Here is a 23767-nt window from a genome sequence, read left to right on the forward strand (position 1 = left end):
CTGCCCATAAAACCAATTACAAGTTTTTTCAGGACTTCTTTAATAATGATAACCTGAACTACATCAACACTGAGAAAGCTGTGACCTGTGGTCCAAATGTCCAGGCAACATTTGAGAAAACTAGCCCATCCATGTTCTGCTGGTCTTATTCATTATTGGCATTTTAACTATTAATACTATCATTATATCAGGTAACCACAAACTGTGATTATCTTTAAAAACTTGTGTGCTCATTTAGGTTTATTAAGATGAGTACACAGTAATGGAAAGTATCAATATGTCAGGCAATTTTGGGTTCCCAAATGTTCCTCAAACAAAGAAACTATCTGCATCATCATGAAGAGTAGAATGGAAGTTGAAGAACATCAAGGCCACATCAGTGTTAAAAGCAAGCAGAAGAGTCTTGGCCAATTCAATGAAATGGTCAGTAAGCTAGATAAGAACCAGAGGGGGGGGGGGGGGGAATTACCCTACAGGCATCCCAAGGATGGAGGCCACATATACACGGTACTTATAGACCCAATTTTTTCAAAACACCCTGGGTTAAAGTCTGTCATCCTGAGATAAATATTAATAACTATCCTTTCATTTTAATATTCCAAGTTTAAAGCCTCAATCACATGTCACCCAGCTCATCTTGACCTACTTTAGTAGACGTTAGTCAAAGCAGATCAGAGAATATATTCTGCATAACAACAAACTTTATAGAACTGAAATTTTCAGAAAAACATCTAGCTGGAGTTTTTCTCTTTAGTCTGAACTATAGTGCAAATCCATGAGTGGGCATTATGAATAGCTGGATGTGGGAACACAAAACGGTAAACAGAATGAAATTCTGAAAACAGGTAGAAAGTGCAATTTATTCCCTGAAAATAATACTCTCTTTAAGATAGGTGACAAATAAAGTAGAACTATTGCATAACAAACTTTTCAAGGGACAGAAAATAACTAAATGAGATGCAGCAGAATGCTAAGAGCAGTTGTCCTTGGGGAGCAGAATTGGAAGAGCTGGGGCTTCTTTGTACGGTGTAGTTATCATTTGTCTGCTGAACTGCACACTGCTATTAGGATAATAAAAACGTGCTTGAAAAGGCTCAGATTGACACAGAAGGAAGCAAAGCATACTGTTAGACACAAGACATACTCAAGGTAATTCATAAAAGCTGGATACACAAGGAGAAGCACTTAGACTGGAAAAATGCAAACACAACTGAAGACCTGGCCTCCAACAGCACAGGCACAGGTCTCATGCACAAAGACAGAACAAAAACGTGTGAGTTCTAATGCTAACAGCTACAGGCTACAAAAGCTCTTAGACATCCTACTTTCCCAAATAACAGAACAGCCTTCAAAACTCAGCAGCTATAAGAAAAGCAAAAATGGTAAACATTTAGGTAGCATCACGCTGTTTCCCAAGTGCACATGTACGTAATTTACAAAGAAAACCTAAGTCTCAACAGAGCAGAGATAAACAAATATATCCAAAAATACAAGGCATGTGTTCACACTAGAAATGCAAAGACCCTGAACATATATATAATCTTGCCATGTTATACATTGTTGGATCAAAGTAGAAATATCCACATGACATTTCAGAGTTTCTAAGGAATATTGGTGGATAATCCATGTATCGAAATTTATCAGGTACAATTAAGGCATTGTTAGCAGCAAAATTGATTACATCAAATTTAAAGCAAATTAATTAATAAAAATCATCTATTTTAATATTCTGCCAAAAAACTACAAAACAAAAGAGCAACCACCTTAAAGAGCATCAGGACCAAGTTGCTAAGAATAATTGACTGGTTTCTGTGAGTTTCTTTCTGATGAGAACATCGAGTTCTGGCCCCTGGCTTCTGGTCATTCCCTTGTGCTGTGCCCTCAAACAGTAATCCACGGTCCCGCCTCAGTTCAAGAAATACAGACAGGCTCCTGTCCCAAAGCTGAAGAACATGCCAGCTCTCCTGGCTTGCAGAAGGGAGGAAAAGAACGGTGAGAAGCAACTGACATATTCATGACATTCAACATGAAACAGCAGACTTAATAAACAAGCCAGTGAGGAAATTTTGAAAGTTGAACAAAAATATAACAAACTCCACCAACCACTTTTTCAAAAGAGGTCAGAACTGGTTGCCAAAATCCTAGATTTGGGTGTAGCACCATTTGTAAGGTATCCATACGTATCCGCTCTGTCTGGGAGAGAAGACTAGGAGGCCCTGCAGTGTTTGACCAGAAGTGAAGTAGAGTTACACAGTAAAATGCCAACCAAAGAGACCTGGGCCTCCAACAACACAGGTGGAGACCACGTGCACAAGACACGTAGGTTCCGATGCTAAAGGCTACGAACTACAGAAAGCTGTAAGACGGCCTATCTTCCCAAATAACAGACGTGACAGAATTCAAAGACATTAAATCAGGTTACTGAACAGATTTTTATTTTGATGAAAATCCTTACTTTGAAAAGAACATTCTCTCCAAAGAATTCTATCTGATTCAGAGTGGTGACCCACCTTCAAAGTTCACTGAAATCAAATGGAAATCTGGAAAAGGTTGGACAAAATGCTCCAGTCAAACACAGACTGGGGCCAGCAGGAAGAGGCAGCAGGCAGAGCCCGAGAGCTGGTTGACGGGATTACTGACCACTCTCACGCAGATGCAGATGAGCTGGGAGAGGGCATCAAAGATGGTATTTGGCCAAATCCCTTGCAGTAATATGTGGTTCTTGATCTGGATGATGAAGATGGAGAGGCGGAAGATGAGGAGGATATTGATGAAGGAGGTGAGGATGAAGGTGAAGAAGACAGAGATGATGATGAAGGGGAGGAGGGAGAGGAGGATGAAGACAAGGATGAAGCACAGAAGACAGGTGCGTCCCAACCTTCTTTTTGATTTGCTCTTCACTTTTAACTTTCTCCAGCCCCTGAGAGCAGGTTGCAGTCATTCCCTCCCCACCCCTCTTGTGCTCAGTCACCCTGTTTTTGAGGTCTCTCAACACCATGTTTCTGAACTTACTTTGGGGAAAATACCTTGAGCAAAATACAGCAGGAAAAGAATCTCCAGTTTTCTCTTCTAAATTCATTTTTAGCCTTTCTTGTATCAAACTATGGATTTAACACCACCACTGTTTTCTGTGGGGGGAAAAAAGCCTTCCAGCTCCCCTGGCTCTGCTAGAGGGTGCCAGGCCCCTATAGTAATGCGTAGAGTTCTAGCTTTTTCCCTTTTTCTGTTTACTGGGCTTGGAGATTACATTGTGTTTCCACATGAATACAGTTAGCATTTACCAACATGTATCTGTCTATTCTCCCTTGATTAGTAAGAAGAAAAATAGGGTATAGATGGTCATCAAGGGTGGATTTGAGGTGTCTGGGGGTTAAGTGGGCATTGTGGCAACATGGCTTCTCCTTTGGCACATCTGATTGTGATGTTCAACAGGCATCCTTGCAGTTGAAGACAACAGTTGTAAAGTAATATTCTCTCCTGATGATGCCTTGAGCATTGCCCCTCAATGGGAGGATCAGCAGAACCTGTAGGGTTTTATTTGAAGTTGACATTCTCTATCATAACTTTATTTTTAATTTTTTTGGCTTTTACTGGAAGGAAAAGATGCTTATTTTAAATGTTGAAGTGTACAACTTGCTTTGTTACAATAAAACCAATGTGTACACAAAGGACCAGATGCTTTCCTGCCAGAGCAGATGACTGTCCAAGTTTGACCTGTCTCCCCAACTTCATACTTTTTTGTGTATACTTTGCAGGGTGACCTCAGGGCTTTGCAGATTGAATTAAGGGGATTTGGATCATCTCAATTGGGCATCTTTTCAAATGGCCCTTTGGTTACGTGGATGTACTGACAGCACTTACTCCCCCCGTGTCACGGACCTGCTGCTCTAATGCCATCTGTGCGTAGGACAGCTGCTGGCTTGTCTTCATTGGCAGTGTCAGCCAGTCAAGAAGGTGGGCTGGCAGAGTCAGCCATCTGTGAGGTGGTCAGGAGTGCTCTGTCCCAGGTATGGAGCAGAAGCTCTCAGATGTGACTCTGTGAATCTGTCTAATGCTGTTAGGGGAACCACCTGAGGCATCAGCGTTTTATTGCTGTAAAATATAGCTACAATTAAAGGTCACATTTTCAGAGATGACTACTGGACAACCTGCTCAAAGCTTTTTTTTTTGTTTGTTTGTTTTTCAAGACAGGGTTTCCCTGTAGTTTCTAGAGCCTGTCCTGGAACTAGCTCTTGTAGACCAGGCTGGCCTCGAACTCAGAGATCCGCCTGCCTCTGCCTCCCGAGTGCTGGGATTAAAGGCGTGCGCCACCACCGCCCGGCTGCTCAAAGCTTTTTGATGTGCAGAACTTTATAAATGGAATGACTCCATCAATGACCAAAGTGCAACTGACATCTGTGTAGATGGAGAGTGTGCTATTGCTGCACAGGACTGTGCTTCGTAGATAGACCACTGTATCACCAGGAATCTTGCTCCAACAAAAGAATGTAAAGATTAAAAAAAAGAGAATAATTTACTAATGGTAAAAATTTTAAGTGTGAAAAAATCCAGTTACTTAAACCAATCAAAAAAATGAGAGAGAGAGAGAGAGACCAAATAATATAACAGTTACTGAGAAAAACTGTATTGCAAAGCTTCCATTGTTAATTTTATAAATTTTGTCTAATATCTAATATTAAGAAAAATCTAGGCATAAAAGATGGAAATAATACATCTATACATGCATGACCCAGATAGGAATTTTTAAATAAAGTCTTTTTATGAGTAATTTGGGATTAAGTTTTAGATTAATTGCCCTATCCTGTCTAGAATTTATAGCTCACTTTTGTTCAAAACAGGATACATAGATACATAAATATACAAAAATGAGCTATTACACATGTATATAGACAACAAAATTTCATCTCATTATTTTATAGTTTAAACTTTTAATAAGAAATAACTAATAGATTTTTGTCATTTATAGAAAGCAGGTGATTCTTCTGTGCTAATCCCATTTTTTCTTTTCATATTTTTTCTTTTTATTGTAGATAGATTCTTTTCTCACATAATATATCCTGATTAGTGTTTCCTTTCCCTTTACTCTTCCAAGTACTACCCAACTCCCCTCCCTTCTGGATCCACTCCATTTCCGTCTCTCATTAGAATACAAATAGACTTCTAAAAGATAATAATGAAATATGATGAAATAAAATACAATATGATAAAATAAAAGCTATCACATCACAGGTAAGCAAAACAAATCAACAGAAAAAAAAGAGCCCCAGAGAAGGCTCAAAAATCAGAGACCCACTCATGTGTATACTCAGGAATATCATAAAATCGCTAAAGTTGGAGCCATAATACAAACACAGAGGGCCTGGAACAGAACCTGCACAGGTTCTATGCATTAAGCTTCAATCTGTATAAATGCAGGAGAGCGTAGAGAGCATGATGATCTAGACAGCCTTGTTTTCTTGGTATCTTCCAACCCTTCTGGCTCTTACACCCTTTCTGCCTCGTCTTCTACAGGGTCCCCTGAGCTCTAAGAGGAGTGGCTTGATAGAGACATCTCATGTAGAGTTGAGTGTTTCTAGTCTCTCACTCTCTGTGTAATGTCAGGCTGAGGGTCTCATATTTGTTCTCATCTGCACCAGGAGAAGGGTCATCTGATTATAGCTGAACGAGGCACATATCTATGAACATAGCAGAATGCTATTAGGAGACATTTTAGCATTGCATTTTTGTTTTGTTTTATTGTTACCCTAAGTCTCTGGGATAGCTAGTCTCTGGTTCTTGGCAACCCAAGCAATGTCAAGTTTGGGTTCCATGTCATGGAAGTGAGCCTTACATCAAGTCAGATATTGATTGGTTACTCCCGTAAGCTTTGTGCCACCTTTGCTGTAACATGTCTTATAAGTGATACATCATTATAGATCGAAGGGTTTGTGGCTGACTTCGTATTTACATTTCTCTTTTGGTAGCATTCAGAGTATCTTCTGATACCAAAGATGCTAGAATGTAGCAGTGAAGGCTCTATGTAGGTGTCAACTCTACTTCTCCATGTTTAATGAGTTGTGTGAATGTTGTCTTCAGCAATGGGGTCTTGGTGCCAATCTTTGGAGAGCGGAGAGCAATCCTGTTGGAGTCCTGACAACAATCTGGGTTATTTGGGGCATCCCATAGAGCTGCCATTTGGTCAGCAACTCAATTGGATGTAACCCAGTCCCAATACTGGAAGTTTCATTTGGTGACAAGAGATAGCCAAGTGAGACTTAGTCTCCCTCCATTATTTGGCACTTTTATTTAGATAACCTTCATGTATGTATATATTTTAGAAAGTTTCTACTGTATTGTGTTTCTATACTGTACATCAGGTGACCCTTAATTTTAACTGTCTCCTCCATATTCCCTCCCTCAGCTCCCTCTCCTTTTCCCACTAGGTCCTCCCATTCAAGCCCCTGACCTTGTAGTAGTTACAGTATCCATCTTTAACTATTTACTTCCCTTTATAACTATAGTACCTTACTCTGTGCCTAACCTCTGTAGATTATAGATGGTGGCTTGGTTATCATTGACTTAACAGTAATAGCCACATATAAGTGAATGCATACCATATTAGTCTTTCTGGGTCTGGGATACCTCACGCAGGATGATTTTTTTTTTCTAGTTCCATTCTTTCACCTGTGAATTCCATTCTTTTTAACAACTGGGTTATACTCCATTGTGTAAATGTACCACGTTTTTTAATTCACTCTTCTGTTGGGGAACAGCTAGGATATTCCCAAATTCTGACTATTATGAATAGAACAGCAATGAACATGGTTGAGCAAGGGTCCCTATGGTAGAATGGAGTAGAATGGAGCATGTTTTGGATATATGCTTAACAGTGGTATAACTGGATCTTCAAGTAATCTATTCCCATTTTTCTGAGGAGTCACCACACTGATTTCCATGGTGGCTTTAAACTTACGGCTTTGATTGCTCCTGTTTGTGGTCATGGTCTGAATGAGAAATATCACATAGGTTCATATTTTTGAATGCATGGTCTCCAGACAGTGGTGCTGCTTGGGAAGCTTTGAAAGTCTCTCATTTCAAAATTCCAAGTTTATGATGGATGCCAAAATCAAACAGGAGCAATCAAAGCCATTAGCAATTAATCACTATTGGCAAAAATGAACCAAACTTAGAAAAGTTTTATAAGATAGGTAATTTTCTAGGAAAACTAATATCAGACTTTTTTTAAAAAAATACATTTACCATGTCACTTTTGGCAAGAGAAATACAAATAACAATCAAAGATGCTTCCATGTAGGCACCAGATCTACAAATGATGGAGGAGTGTCTATGTGTTACTTTCATTATTAATAAAGATACTGCCTTGGCCCTTTAAGACACAGAAAATTAGGTAGGCGGAGTAGACAGACAGAATTGTGGGAAAGAGAGGGGAGACGCTTCGGGCAGTCACCATAGTGAGTCGCCATGCTTCTCCTCTCAGAGATGGACACAGGTTAAGATCTCTCCTGGTAAGCCACACCTCGTGGTGCTACACGGATTACTAATGGGTTAAATTACTATGGGTTAAAGGAAGATGTGAGAATTAACCAATAAGAGGCTACAGATAATGGGCCAGGCCGTGTTTAACAGAATACAGTTTCTGTGTAATTATTTCGGGTGTAAAGCTAGCCGGAGGCCAGGTGTCAGGACACAGCCCCACCGTTCTTTCTACATATAAAACATAACGGTAGAATAGTATATTTATTTCTTTTCTAGTTGCTATGGCAAAATGCTTAATAAAAGCAACATAAGAGAGAAAAGATTTATCGTGGCTCCAGTTAAGCCCCAGGGACTAGTTCCGTCCAATATGGCTCTACCTGCTAAAGTTTCCACAGCCATTTCATCTTTTCTGCCTAAATTTTTCATAATAAAATATTAGTTGTCTTCTCTATTTCTCCCTCTCACCCTCCCGATCTCTCTCTCTCTCTCTCTCTCTCTCTCTCTCTCTCTCTCTCTCTCTCTCTCTCTCTCTCTCTCACACACACACACACACACACACTGAATAAATTAAACAAAATGTAATAAAATTTTAAAAATTAAAAAAATTACGCAGTATTGACATGAATATGCTTGTTTACTTTTGCATTAAAATTAAAACTTGGTTATGTTAGGTCTCAAACCAGGGACAAATGGTTATTAACAAATATCTAAGTGGATGCTGGCCCTCCAGATTCTTCCATCATCCCTTAGTCCCTCCCTGTAACAGGATCCTCTTGGCTGGCATACCTGGCCCCATAGCATGAATTCTCCAGCCTAGGAGCTGCACTGCCCTTCTCCCAGCTACTCTCCCACATTTAACTTCAGCTATTTTGTCTACCAGCCCTTTTCTAGTTTCTTGGTCTCTGTAGGATTCAGCCACGATAAGCTTAATGGAGGTCTGAGTCTCACTCAGTAGTTTACCCTGAGGTAAAACTACAAACTGAGATAACCCAGGCACCGCCCAAGACCAGACCATCCAAAGGAAATTCCTAACATTCCAACCATTGTAGATAGGATCACCTGCCACCACACATTCACCAAGACACCCCTAGACAAATGTCAGCCAATCAGGGGTCCTGAACCTCAGAAACCCCTCACCTCTGCCATTACTACTATAAAAACCCAACTCTAACTGAGCTCTAGGCTCTCCCATTATTCCAATACTGTCTGGGTCTGGTGCTAGCCTGGACCATAAATTATTTCTCTGGACCAGACCCCATCATAAACCATCTCTCTCTGGACCTGCGTGGATACGCGGGAATAAAGACAAAACTCACATGGCTTTATCAGGAGAAAGATTGTCCATTGTCCCTCATGAAGTCCTGAGTTCACATCCTGAAGAATTCCTCATGTTTATTCTCCAAACAACCTTATATATCAAAACATAAACTGATGGGGAAATACATTAGCATTCTGTTTCCTAGGTAACCAGGTAAATGGCTTTTGGTCACATCTACCTCTTTGACCATACCTTTCTATGCCCATTTTGTCATGCCACAACTCTGTCACTGGCTTGGAATTGACACCTCTTCTCAGGTGATTGACATAGTTACAAAGCAAGGAGCAGCATATCCTGAGCTTTTTGTTAGGGTAACATCAGCCTGTCTGGAAGGGTATATAACCAACTCAGGTGGGGAACTATGGCTTCATGGCCTGCTTGCCATATTATATAGAACTATGGTCCTACACAATACATTGGACACACAGAGAGACCGAGTTTACAAACTTGCTTAAAATAAAGACTCTTTGCTTTTACATATGGGACTCAGGTCTACATGTTGGTTTTGGGGGGCTTCACAGATCTGGGCACAACAGTCTCTTGGCCTCTTGGATCCATGTTCCCCTTTCTCCCTCTCCTCTCCCCTTCCCCATCTGCTCACAAGTTCAGTCATGTTCACTGCAAATTTTCCCAGCTATCTCTGCCTCTGCCTACACTCTTCCTTGAGTCTGTAATAAAAATCTCAACCCTCAGAAGCAGTCATGTCCTTCTTTTATTTCCTTTTTTTATTAATCTGTTATAGAAACCGGAAGTGCCCTAATCAAGGTCCCTTCCAACGGAATCAGCTGCTCCAAACCAACTTGCTGATTAGACTTTCTTAAGGTGTGTATGCATCATTTGTTTCTGCCACCCACAAAATTTTATTTCAAATGCTGGAGCATAGTTCTTGAGTTGCTGTCCCCCCACCCCCTGAAACTGCTCCAATCATCCAACTCTCTCCCACTACTCCAGAAGTGTCTCTGGCTCCTGGAACTACCACCCATCTGGGCATCTCTCCGTCCTAAGACACTTCCCCCCCCCCCCCCCCTATTGAAATCCTCTTCTTTTCCAAAAGCTTCTCCCAGCCTGCCTCTCTACCTGCTATAGCCGCTCATCTCTCCTTGTCTACTGGTTACCCGGAGCTGCCTTGCTTTGTCTACTAGTACTACAAAAGCCACACTGATGTGCCAGGAAACTCCCTTTGCCCCTACTGAACCCCAGTCACAAAGACGAAGAACACCTCTCCTCTGTTATTTGGAACATTTCTTTTGACAAGGTTCCCATTGCATTTGGGGACACTGCCCCCCCCATGGAAATTCTTACAATACTTTCTCTGCTTCAACTCATCTCTTTTTCTCAACTCCCTTTGGGAGCCACTTTCCCTATACCTGCCAGCCCCACCTCTAGTGGAGTTTAGTTTCCCTGCCCACCCTGTCAGACGACATACTGCTTGGCCTTAGTACAGATCAATGGTCAAAGCTGGCACATTTGATTTTCAAATTCTCTCATAGAGTAACAACTTCTGCCACTGTACAACAAATGATCCCCAAATCTCTCATATCTAAACATGCTCTGCTTCACATTTCCAAACGTCTGTTATCTCAAAGGCAGTGGTTCCCAGCTTCCTACTGTGACCCTTTAATATAGCCCTCAAGTTGTAGTGACCCCAACCATAAAATTATTGCCATTGCTACTTCCTAACTATTCAGTTGCTACTGTTACGAATTATAATGCAAATATTTTTTGGAAAAAGAGGTTTGCCAGACAGTTGTGACCCACAGGTTGAGAACCACTAAGAGTTGGGACTCACAGGCTGAAAACCACTGATCTAAGGGTTGGGACCCACAGGTTGAGAACCACTGATCTAGGGTTCTCTACTTTCCAGTTTTAAAATTCTTTTGTCTGTACTGTTTCTCTGCTCTCTTTTCTCAAAGGAAAAAAATCTCTTAGGACTATGTTGTAAATTCTGTCTCAGGATTGGGTATGTTTCAAAATCTATAAACTGCAACAAAAATTTGGTTTAAAATTTGGAATAAAATGATGATACTTAAAAATCTATACCTAAATAATCTTAATCTGCTGCAACATACCACATATGTGATTCATTCAGCTCTTGTTCAGAATTTTAAATAACAACCACATGCTTGGCATCCATCTTTTCTCAGGTTAAAGGGTACATGCCATGTGACTTCACCAAAATCTCAAGATGACCACGTGGTACAAACCAACTAAGGTAGAACCTATAAAATTTCTTAGTCTGACTGAGCCTCTGGGTTTTTATTTATCTGCTTTTCAGTCTAAGGAGACAACAAGAGGCCTCCAAAATATTTTAGATCTGGATGGATTTTTGTATGAAGATAAATTTCTAAGGTTATAGAACCTTCACCTGGCATTGGATGGAGAAAATGACAGAGCCCCACATAGAAGCACCGGATTGAGCTCCCAAGGTCCTGATGAGGAGCAAATGGAGGGAGATCATGAGCAAGGAAGCCAGGACCGTGAGGAGTGCGTGTACCCATTGAGACGGTGGGACAGATCTAACAGGAGACCACCAAGTCCAGTTGGAATGGGACTGATGGAACAGGGGACCAAACCGGACTCTCTGAATGTGGCTGACGGTGGAGGAGGACTGAGAAACCAAGGACAACGGCGATGAGCATGAACTCTACAGCATGGACTGGCTCACTGTGAGTCTTGTCAGTTTGGTTGCTCACCTTCCTGGACTTAGGGGGAGCTGGGAGGACCTTGGACCTCCCAGTGAAGGGAACCCTGATGGCTCTTTGGCTTGGAGAGGGGCGGAGTGGGGATATGAGTGGAAGGGAGGGGAGGGAAGGAGGAGGAGGAGGGGAGGAGATGGAAATTTTTAATAAAAAAAAATGAGAAAAAAAAGATATACTTAGGTAAACAAAACTGTTACATACATAAAGATGTATGACTAACTATTTATTTTGTCAACTGTGTTCAACACCAGGCTTCTAAAGTTTTTAAATAAAACAGCATGTATTTGATAAGTAAGATATATTTGCAAATTCCTAAGGTCTACTCAGGTTAACAGTAACTGACTTGAAGATAGCTATCTAAACTCTTTTTCTTTGCTAACTCTATTAAGTTTTAGATATTTACCTAGCCTCCTTGTTTTTGCCCATATTGTTAAGTTTTAGCTATTATATAAACTGAGTCATACAAGAACCTGTGATGTTCTATAATGGTGCACTATAAGGGAATCAGAAAGGTAAAGTTCCATCTCGCTCAAGACTGCATTTATGGTTTAAAGTTTTATTTTGATGCCAAAGGATCTACAATTAAATCTTCAACTCAGGTTTTTAAACTCAAACTTAACAAGAATAAAGCTAAAAGAAAAATCCTAACTTGATAAAAGCCACTAACTTTGAGCTGTTATGTAATTCATTTAGACAACAAGCTTTATTAAGCCTTCCACGTATGTTTTCAAGGTTAAACCTAAAGCAATAACAACAAAAAATTATTTTAAATTTAGGCTTACTTAATAGATGATCCTCAAACTCTTCAGAGATCTACTGAATGTGACATTTAAAATGTTTGATGAAAAAGCTTCCCATGATAGACAGAAATGCCAGCTCCTAGAGGCAACCCTCAGGTCACCAAAGAAGACATGGGTCACATAAGACTTCACCTGGATTGTAGTAGCACTGACCAGTGGCCCTACACAAACTGTGAACACAGTTATGTTGACTATCCTAGTCTGCCTAAGTCAAGGTAGGCCAATATTCCCAACGACCTTCTGGGTCCAACAGGTCCAACCAAGGCAGCTCTGTGTGGTAGCTGAAGGTTTAATGCTGTCCTGGGCGACAGTCAAAGACCACAGGAGCCTAGGGTAACTAAGCTCCCAGGCAGAGGTGAGTCTTTCATTTTAATTGGTACATAAGCCTTTGAATTATACTTGCTATAATTTATCTTTCTCTGATATCCGATGACTGTAACAAGTAAACCTGCTCCTTCCCCAAGGCTGCAACTGCCTCTTTACCTCATTTAACTCAGACCTTGGGCCACGGTTTTCTGGAGGTACCCGGCCTCCTGATGAGAAAGGCAAACACAGACCCAGACCCCTCTTAAAGAGATAAAACGACAAAACAGGCTTCAGAGTAGTGTTTGCTATTCCTGTATTTTAAGGCACTGGGTTTGCAGTGACTGCCCTCGGTGACCAACCACTTGTGCTTTCTGGAAAATAAAATGGGTTGGAGTTTGTGTGAGTTATGAGGGCCTGAGAAGTAGTTTAAGGCATAAATAAATAAATGTAAATTGTAAATGCTGGAGGGTGTCAAAGCTTTAGTAAGTTGTGAGGATCTAGAAAACGTGTTTTAGAATGTCTAAATGCAAGCTATAAAGGTCTAAGGAAGTTGTTTAAGACACAGAAAAAATGAAAATGTTTCGGATTTCTTTCCATCGGTGTGCTATATGCCATTGTTATACTAAGATTTCAAAAGTTCAGAGTTTTAATGTGATTTGATCTCTTGGTCTTTAACTTTACACCCTGTCCCTAGTCTTTATCTGCCTCAGCAGATTCCAAGTCAAATATAGACTACTCTAAAGCTGTTACAATGTTGCAGCCCCGAGTGTTCCTTCAGATTCTGCATTCCAGATGTTGCCAAAGTGGCATATTGAGCGCCCTATCCTGAACTCTCCAGTGCGGAGGCTGGGCTGCCCTTGCTCTAGCTGCTCGTTCCTATATAATCCAGACATTGTGATGAGCCTTTATTTGATCTCTTGGTCTTTTGGCCTTTCAGTTTCGTGCTCTCCTTTCTTCCTCTCTCTTCCCCATCTCCTCATATGGCCTAGTCCAGTCTGTGATCATGTCCACTCTGGATTCTCCCAGATGTCTGCCTCTACCTGGCTTCTTCCTTATATCTACAGTAAAAACCACAACCCCTTAGAAGCAGTCATGCCCTTCTTTTTATTTTTTTTTTCTCACGGGTTGAACATTTGATACCATAGGATATTAAGCATTATCCTCAGTGCGTATACTATTTCATATAAACATATAGTACAGAATAACAGAAGGATATTAGGAAATAAAGTATTAGCCTTGTTAGCTAGTCTCTCTCTGGGTCTGTGGATTGCAGCATAGTTATCCTTTGTTTTACAGCTAATATCCACTTATGACTGAGAACATACCATGTTTGTCTTTATCAGTCTGGATTATCTCACTCACAATGATTTTTTTCTGGATCCGTCCATTTGCCTTCAAATTTTCTGGTGTCATTTTTTTTAGCAGCTGGGTAATACTGCATTGTATAAATGTACCACGTTTTCTTTAATCCATTCCTCGATAGAGGGATGTCTAGGTTGTTTCCAGGGTCTGGCTGAGATTACAGTTAAAGCTGTTATGACGTGGGAACACCCAGATCTCCCTGGGAACAGGAAATAGCAGAGAATTCTTTTTTTTTTTTTTTTTTTTTTGGTTTTTCGAGACAGGGTTTCTCTGTGGCTTTGGAGCCTGTCCTGGAACTAGCTCTTGTAGACCAGGCTGGTCTCGAACTCACAGAGATCCGCCTGCCTCTGCCTCCCGAGTGCTGGGATTAAAGGCGTGCGCCACCATCGCCCGGCTCAGAGAATTCTTAAGTGGACTGAGGGCAGGTGGGAATGGGAGCATGAGTGATCGGGTTGAGGGAGCATGGAGGGGGACTGTGCGGGGAGCATTTGGGGGTCAGGCAGAAGCTGGCACAGGGGAATCTCCCAGAAGTCTATGAGAAGGACCCCAGCTTAGACTCCTAGCAATGATGGATAAGTAACCTGAACTGGCTGTGTCCTGTGACCAGACTGGTGCCTGGACCAACTGCCACCATAGAGGCATCATCCAACAACTGATGGAGGCAGATGCAGAGACTCAGAGCCAAACATTAGGGGAAGTTCAGGAATCCTGCGGAGGAGGAGGAGGAGGAGGAGGAGGAGGAGGAGGAGGAGGAGGAGGAGGAGGAGGAGGAGGAAGAGGAGGAGGAGGAGGAGGAGAAAGGAGTGTAGGAAGGAGTAAGAGGGTGAAGGACACCTCAGGAAGTCTCATACAGTCAACTAACCTGGGCTCATAGCTGCTCACGGAGACTGAACCGACAACCAGGGAGCCTGCATGGGGCTGACCTAGGCTCTCCGCATATAGTGATAGCTGTGTAGCTTGGTCCTTTTATGTGACTCCAAACAGTGGAAACAGGGGATGTCTCTGACTCTTTTACTGGCTTTTGGGAACCCTACTTCTCATACTGGGTCACCCTGCCCAGCCTTAACACATGGGGAGATGCTTAGTATTACTGCAACTTGATATGCCATTGTTTTATTGATACAAAGGAGACCTGTCCTTTCCTCGATGGAGACAGAAGAGGAGGGGATTGGAGGGGGTGAGGGAGAGGGACTGGGAGGGAACGACGGGGGCGGGGGGAGGCTGCGACTGGGTTATAAATAAATAGATGAATAAAAAAGAAAGGAAAAGAAAATAAATTGCCAGCCATTCTCTTCTAATCCCAAGCCAAAATTAATGACTTTTTAAATGAAACTGATCAGCTACTCAAACAACTATTTTTCAAAATCAAATATTTTAACACAGTGTAATCGAGAAGTACACTAATTTTATCCTTAGATACTAAGACACGATGGGAGGAAAATATTAAAAATAATAATCTTTTCTTCACAGTTGAAGTACTATATTGCTATAAGGTCAGAGAACTTTATTTACAGTAGAGATTCTATAACTCATATCACAATATAGTGGTGAATCTGAGCCACGTGCTCTGGGCAGTATTCGCTGGCTTTGCATGGTATGACAACAGATGGAACATGCCTGCCCAGTGGTTAGCGCCAAGGCTGCAGTGAAGCCACATGACGCAGCACAGGTCAGTACTGTCCGAAGTACTAGATTCCTCGCACGTTTAATTCTGAATTATCTTTTGGCCGTTGCACACTCAGAAAGTTCTTGCTGCTGACAAATCTTATTGTTTCCATGTGGGGGTTAATGATCTACACTTCAAGGTGGACATGATAAAATACTTAGAATAAAATAATCCGATGCCTTGGGTTGTCTTTGAAATAAAGGTAGAAGGCAGAGGTGCCAGATGGAACAGAATGAAGAAATGTGAACGAAATTGTGCTGACATACTCACTTTGCAGCTGCATCAGTAACCGACCAGAGTCCCTGCTGTCGCTTAGGCAAGTCTCCACCCAGAGTATAGCAGTGAATTCAGTCAAGCTGTGGGCCCTTGGCTGGGGTGACAGTTCATCTGTTCTTGGCTTGATGATCCGGTCAAGAATGAATGCTTGTATAATCCCCTCACCAAGTCATGTGAGATGCAGTCTCCGTGTGATGGCATTAGGGATGGCATTAGGAGGCAAAGCCTTTGGTGGTCACTCATGATGGTGGTGCCGACAGGAAAAACACAGCTCCCATCTTACAGGGAATAAGAGGATTATTTTAGAGATATTTTGAGTGACTATGATCCAGAAACTCAGATTTAGGTTACCCCAAATTCCATTTCTCAACAGTTTATGAAAAAGTTTATAAACGAGTTCAATTTTAAATACATTGGCGGGTATATCATAGAGGCAGTTACAGCTAGTTGTATGTGTGTTGGGGGGGGGGGGGCTCTCCTATAGGCCCAAGATGCTATTTGATAGGATTCTTAGTTTGGGGGTTAGTAGAAGCCAGTAGTCTGTTATGTTAATAGATTCCAAAAACGTTTCTATCACTCACAAGCTGTTAGTTCAGATGCAGGTGGGCAAGGAATGGCTGCGTGTGATGGTGAGAACCGACTTAAGGGGGGGGAAGAAGCCTCCAGACCTAAACACTACACTCTCTTCACAGCACTGAAAGTCTGGCAATACGTTTTTGGGGAACAACTTCTTTTCAGGTTTCATTCACAGTAGAGACCCTATAAAATGGATTAATGTCATTACTAGGGGCACAAAGGCCAGAATTCCCTCTCCCACAACATGTGAAATAGCTGACGTCTCTATAAATAACAGGTCTTCACCAAACACAGAGTCGGCAGCATCTTGGGCTTGGCCTTCCCGTCTCTAGAGCAGACCTTTTGTTGCTTCATAAGCAGCTCGTCCTTGATGTTGAGTTAGCGCAGCAACAGACTAAGCCAGTGGGTCACAGGGGCAGAAACGGGTAGTTATGAAGTGAAAGTCCAGTTACTTGACTTCTGCAGGACCGCAGGGGGGCCATTGTCCTATAGCAGAGACAGCTGAAGGGAGCTCTCTCGCCACGTGACCATCCTGAATGTCATCTGCGAACGTGGGAAGGCTGGCTCTTAATGGATGAACTTTTGTACTCATGAACTTCCCCTGAATGCTAATTGGTCAATTATCATCTCTGACTGTCCACTCTCACAAGGACTGGAAGAGGGTCAGAGTTGCTATCATCCCTTTACAACCAGACAAAATATCAGTGATTTCCCAATGCACAGAACAGTTTGTTCTAGGGGGATAATGTGAACTGCATTTGTGACGATCATCTGAATTATGTCCTCGGGAAATAGGCTGTATTGAAAACAATTTTCAAAATACCTAATAACTCTGTATCAACTCTTCTTTCCTTTCTCTTTCATTCCCGTTCCAGCAGGGATTCTACCCTGGTGGCACAAGTGGGTATTGGTTTGTATGAAGGGCATGGGAGAGTCAGAGGATAGTCCTAAGCACCTAGGCTAAGGATTTTAGAACTTGTGACTTTGGTGAAAATAAGTCAAGAAGACAAAATTCACAGAAAAATAGGTTTAATTATAAAAGGCAGAGGGCGTTACAAGTAAGACACAGATAAGAAGTTCAATACTAGGCAGCTAGTTGATCAGCCCCACATAAAAATAGTTGAAATGTAAAAATAGAGGATGCTAAAAATCTAGAAGATGTTCTAAGCACCAAAAATCTCCGTGCAGAGCCTTGACTGCAGAGACTGTGAGGAATAAGGAGTGAAAATAACACGGTTTTCTGATGTGGAAGACTAAAGGGAATTAGTACTTTCGAGAAAATGGAGGAATGGGTACCGCAGATGACAGAAGGAGCCCTTCAACCTTTCCTCATTAGTGGGAAGTGGAGGTATATTTACAGACACCTTGAATGAAGGTGTGTGTGTGTGTGTGTGTGTGTGTGTGTGTGTGTGTGTGTGTGTGAGCGCGCGTGTGTGCGTGCATGCGTGCGTGCACGAGTGTGAGTGTGTGCTTCTCCAGCCTTTACTAACAGAAGGGATTCAGATGTTTTCCGCCCTTCATACGAGAAGCCATCACTCAGAGAGCTAACGGTGAAGTTAATAATGTATTAATACACTGGGTGGGGTGAGCCAGTAGGAGCTCTGCAAGCCATTTAATCGTTCTTTCATTTTCCTCATGGTTCTAAAAGCTTTTCTAGCTGTCTAATAACCTTAATCATGAGAAACATAATAAAACTTAATAAAATGTCTTCTATTTTAAATGATATTTATGATGAAATGTTTTAATTACCTCTAGGTAAAATTCTACTGGTAATGGAAATTATTCTTAGCTTTGAGATGTACAAATTTGACAGCCAAGATATTGCTACGGTTGGTGCTATTACTTGCAGGGGGGAAAGGCAGTATAATTGCATCTGGAAGCCAATACATCATACCCCAATGTCAAATCTTCAAACAGTGACAGTCCAAAGAAATTGTAGGCTCTTTCCCAAGAGAAGTGGCTCTAAAGGTACACTTAGTGCTTCACTTCTGAAAACACATATATCCTGCTGCAATTTGGCCATCATCTAAAAAGGTAACTCTTTGAAGTTGAAGAAGGATCTCTCTTTAAGCTGGGAGCTTTCAAACCTGGCTGCACACTGTAGTCATGTAAAGCACTTCCAAAAGCAAACTGGGGTCCATGTGCCTCTCCACGCCATTCTAATTTAATTGGCGTGGGTGTGTTCTGACAACCAAGAGGGTTAGAAGCCCCCTAAGGAATCCTGATGTGCATGCAAGGTGGAGCATCTGCTGTGCTTTCCTGAGGACTCATTAATAGCTCAGATTTCCATCTACTTTTTAAACAATTTCCAAAAGTTGTGGGAATGCTATTAGAAGGTACTGGCATAGGGAGGTGGGGGGGTGGATGTCAAAGGGATTCAGGCAAATAAATAAAGACAAAACAATAATTGATATTCTGGGAAAGGAAAGTGCATTTAAGAGAGAAAATTGCAATTTGGGGGAAATTATTTAAGGCTTTTTAGAGAAACAAAGGAAAGGCAAAAGAAGAAAAAACTATGAGAAGCATTGACTCTTATGGGGTTAAAATCATTCAGTTCATTCAAGTAAAAGATTTCTTCAGTCACCAAAAATAATTTTGCATCCTTCTCTTTTTTGTTTTTCATTTGTCTGATTTGCTTGTTTAGGGGGAGGCTTCTGCAGACAGGAAGAAATTGAAGATAGGGGGTGGGTTTAGACTTCTAGGTTCTGGTCAGTATGGAGGGAACTGTCCAGGTTCTATGTCAAGGTTTGGTTGATGAAACTTCAGAAGAGCAAAGTCTGCCATCCTTGCTATCAAACTGGAATTCTGACTTGATCGATCATCTTAGTTCTCAATGAAGTTTTGCTAGCTATAATCCTACAAAATAATCCTACAGAATAGAATATTATTCTGTCACCTCACAGGAAGAAATCTTGAGGTTTGGTTTAAAATGAAAGAAACCGTAACTTCACAAAGTTTAATAAATGCCTGCCTTTATCAATGGTTCCAGATCCTTCTTCTTAATAATGGTTCCAGATCTTTCTTCTTTATTAATGGTTCCAGATCCTTCTTCTTTATTAATGGTTCCAGATTTTTCTTCTTTGTCAATGGTTCCAGATCCTTTTTTTAATCAGTGGTTCCAAACCCTTTATCAATTGTTCCAGATCCTTCTTCAGTCTTTCTGTCTCCTCTTCCTTTGAACACCCCTGAACAACATTTTCTATCCTTGCTATTAGGTTGGACCATGCAATTGGACCCAGAAAATCAAAAATAAGTAGAAAAGCACTTCCAAATTCAACATCTAGAATGTGATCATTCGTGTTCTTTCAGGCAGCTGAATACAAAGCGTACAGTACAGAAAGTCCCAGAGAACCTAAAGAATGCTGGAGCCCGAACGAAGCAGTTCAAGTGCCTGTATCATCACAGGAGAGTTTGCCACCAACACTCTTGGTGATAATAAAACCATTTAATATGTAAGCTATTGGAAGTTGTGGGTATTCATTACAGTAGCTAACCAATTCGTTTTACTTAACCTGACACTGTGCTTAGTTCAAGAAAATACATTCTGTATAATTATTTCTTCTTTTTAAATTTTCTTTGTGTAAATTTTCATATAAGCATATATTATACATTAAGAATTATTTTTAAAAGGTCAGTAAATCTTAAAGGATTTACAGTGTGATGTATAAAAACAATGAAAATAAATTAATAAATCAACAGAAAATAATCAGGAGTTTTTTTGCTTGAATACCGGAAAAACAAATAAAACACTTATAATAAACCCACAAGTCAATTAATGGAAATTAGAAAGTATTTAGAAGAGGCTATAATAAACCCACAAGTCAATTAATGGAAAATAGAAAGTATTTAGAAGAGGCAAAGATGAAAACACATTTCAGTATGTCTGGGAGGGTTCTAAAGCACTGGAGCAGAGCGTTAGACAGACAGCATCTTGTCCTGTGTGTATTTCTTTAGACTCTATATCCAAGTTCTTCTCCTCTGTTCCTCCATTTCTCAAGATTTTCATTTACCCACATAGGAGTGAAATTATGGGTTTGATTGTCTTTATTTTATTTCTAATTATTATAATTTACCAACCAGATAAAGGCTTGAGAGACTGTTGGCTTCTAATGTCAGTTCAGAGAAAGAGCTTGGTAAATCTCTACTAACCAAATAAATGAAATTTCAGCTTGGAGAGAATGAAGAAAGCTGGCAGCACTGTATACTCATGCTCATCCCATTCACATATTGGCCCTTATTTTCCTCTATTAATAGTCCTTTCAGAAAAGTAATTATACAATATAAATCTAATCTGTCCATATCTAATGCATACATATCCTCTCAGGTATCATCCAGCCTCCTCTGAATACTTCTAGTAAGAGTACCCAGTACGTCTGAGAGATGTCTAGACTTATGCCAATAATGTGATTTAGTCTGACCTTTACATAGTGCTTTGTGGTTATGGTGATAGGAATACAAGCATCGCCACGGAGTTTGATTTAAGCCTCCAGTTTAAGTAGTCTGTCTCTATAGCCAGCCCATCAATTCTGCCTGGGTCCAAGTATAGTCCCAAAGTTTCTGTTTTCTCTATTTTAAAGCTTACATCTACATGATCTACATCTGGGCACATGATCTTCAACATGTTTGTGCTCTTATATTCTACATACTATTGACATGTAATTCTGTGAAAGCTCATAGCTGTACGAGGTACCTATCATCATGTCTGTTGTTAGCCCCTGTTGGAGGTAATGCATTACTTAATGATGTTGTATACCAGGCTTATTCTATGGAGACACAACACAAATCACCCCAGATATGGAGCCCATCACAAGACCAAAGTACAGATATCACCAAAGTCTATCCCAGCATGGGTGACAGCTCACAAAGCAAGGAACACAGAGCAAACTTCATAGCCTGCAACCAGCTCAACAGGTTGAAGAGTGTCCTTTCCTGGTGGCCCAGTTGACCCAAGCGCCTTCCTGACAACCCACCTGGTCTTTGTTTCCTCTGGTTCAGCAGTTCCGCTGGTCACTGTTTTCTTCCAGGCTGTTGAAAGTCTTCTTGAAGCACGACTCTTCAGAGAGGGACAACAATGTTCTTTACTCTTTGCATAAGCTTTAGAAATGAGGACCTCAGTTTCAGGAGCTTCCTAAAGCTATTTGGAATTGTTTACTTCTATTCTTCATGAGCATTTGGTAGGATGTAATGTTCCATTCTTAGAAGAAACTACTTTGCAACACAAGTTGGGATGGGAGTGGTTCCAACAGCACTGCCATGCCCTTTATTGCTTTTGAAAGACGCACCTGTTGAGTGCTCCTTCATTTAATTCCTTTCAGTTTCCCTTGTCCATGTTAGTGGACGCTTCCCAGGGTTCTGCAGTCAGTTCCACTCTACCTCGTGGCATCAGACCTGTACACTTTATCCATGTGCTCACATGACAGAAAACGAAGAGGCACCGGTGTTTTAACCTGATGACTACTACCTTACTAAAGTCTACAGTTTGGATAGTATGGTTAGCTGAAAGGATTGCCTACTGTCTGCATTCCAGAACACATCTCATTGGTATCTCTCAAACAACAATCAACATCACTGTTCTTTGCTGTTGTGGAACTAAAATTAAAGATCATAAAGTTTATAATATTTTAAACATATTTTGAAATGTGATTTTCTAACATGCATTAATTGAGCTTAACCACGGGCTAACATTAATCAAACCCTGTCCTTAAACTCTTTTGTCCCTTTTCAATATGCTGTCTGATGGGAGAAGTGTATTTATTAATAAGCCTTTTGTGATCCATTTCTGATTATAGTATTTTAAATGACATTGAATCAAGTGTGTAAATTCAATTCTCTTCTTCAAATGTGTTGTGTGCATCTTTAATTTTTTATTAGAACACAATCAACCCTGCATTAATATAGCACTTTAGAACGGGAGAAAACCAACACCTTGTATTTAAAATGACAAGTTAATAATTGCTGCCATCTGCAGGCAACAAAAAATCCTCTCTGGCTTATACCTCTTTGTTGTTTGATCAAAGGCAATTTCAAGTGAACAAAATAATTATATTTCCAAGAGCAATGTACTCACAGACAAAAATAGAGCTGGTTGTTTCCTGCCCTCCACATTTCACTGCAACAAACAGCACCTCGAGGAAACAGGACAGGAGGAGGCAAGGCAGTTGCACGGGCATGGCCAAGGCTGCCACCTCTGACAGCAGACAGGGACCGGAAGGCATTAGGAGAATGGAAAGTAGAAATGTGCCCAGCAGGTAGTGTTTTCCTGCTGGAGTGGGGGCGGCATTAAGGCTGTAACTACCAAGATAGCAGTGCAATTTCAACTCCCTCTGCAATACTCTCTGGGAAAACGATAACTTAACCGACTGGCTAAGTCAAAGTGATGACCACTCACTTGCAGAAGGACAGGACAGTGCTCACACTTAACTAGGCAGCTGCTACTCTGAAAACACTGGTGTATTTGCTCGCATCCAGTAAGCTCACATATACACTGAGGAAAGCACATGGCCATACAGAACAGCGGTTCTCAACCTTCCTAAGGTTGCCACGCTTTAACACATTCCTCACATTGAGGTGACCCCAACCAGAAAATTATTTTCGCTGCTACTTCATAACTGTAATTTTGCGACTGTTATGAATTATAATGCAAACACCAGTGTTTTCTGATGGTCTTAGGTGACCCCTAAGTATTCAGTTCCCCAAAGGATAGCGACCCATAGGTTGGGAATCACTGATAAAGAAGCTGGAATGCAGCTTTCAAATGTTGTAAAGAAAGGAATTTGTTATTTTTAATCCAAGTAAGGTAATATAGGCTTGTGACTCCAGCACTTAGGGGGCTGAGACAGGAGGATCACAAGGTTAAGATCAACCTAGGCTACATAGCAAGATTCTATCTCAAACAATCACAGTAACAAACAAAACAAACAAAGGTGTATTTTAAAGATGTCTTTGGACAATGATCTAACTCAGTGTTCCTTAGTGGGCACTGCTGTTAGCACTAGGAATGCACAATCCCTTGTTCTGGAACCCTGATGGAATTGCTGGTAGATTTAACCAGACAACAATAAGTCAAAAAATGCTCCTATATATTTCCAAGTGGCCCCCAGGGAAATAGTATTGCCTCTTTCCAACTTGATAAGTTTTCCCAGTTATAGTTGAATAATTTCCAGTTATTTTCCTTAGTGTTGGGTAAAGATTCTTTGGAGAAATGGCAATCTAAGGACACAAAGTAAAATTACTACTGTGGGCCATAAAATGCTCTCTCTTGCCTCCTCTGATTGCTAAGTGAGAAACC

At 41.0% G+C, this 23767-nt stretch overlaps 1 pseudogene; it reads left to right on the forward strand.

The window, feature by feature from the left end:
• Nucleotides 1–348: 348 nt before the first annotated feature.
• LOC119807462 lies at nucleotides 349–3530 on the forward strand (annotated as a pseudogene).
• The last annotated feature ends 20237 nt before the right edge of the window (nucleotides 3531–23767 follow it).

The sequence above is a fragment of the Arvicola amphibius genome, chromosome 2 (assembly GCF_903992535.2).
Source record: "Arvicola amphibius chromosome 2, mArvAmp1.2, whole genome shotgun sequence".
In the NCBI taxonomy this organism is placed as follows: Eukaryota; Metazoa; Chordata; class Mammalia; order Rodentia; family Cricetidae; genus Arvicola; species Arvicola amphibius.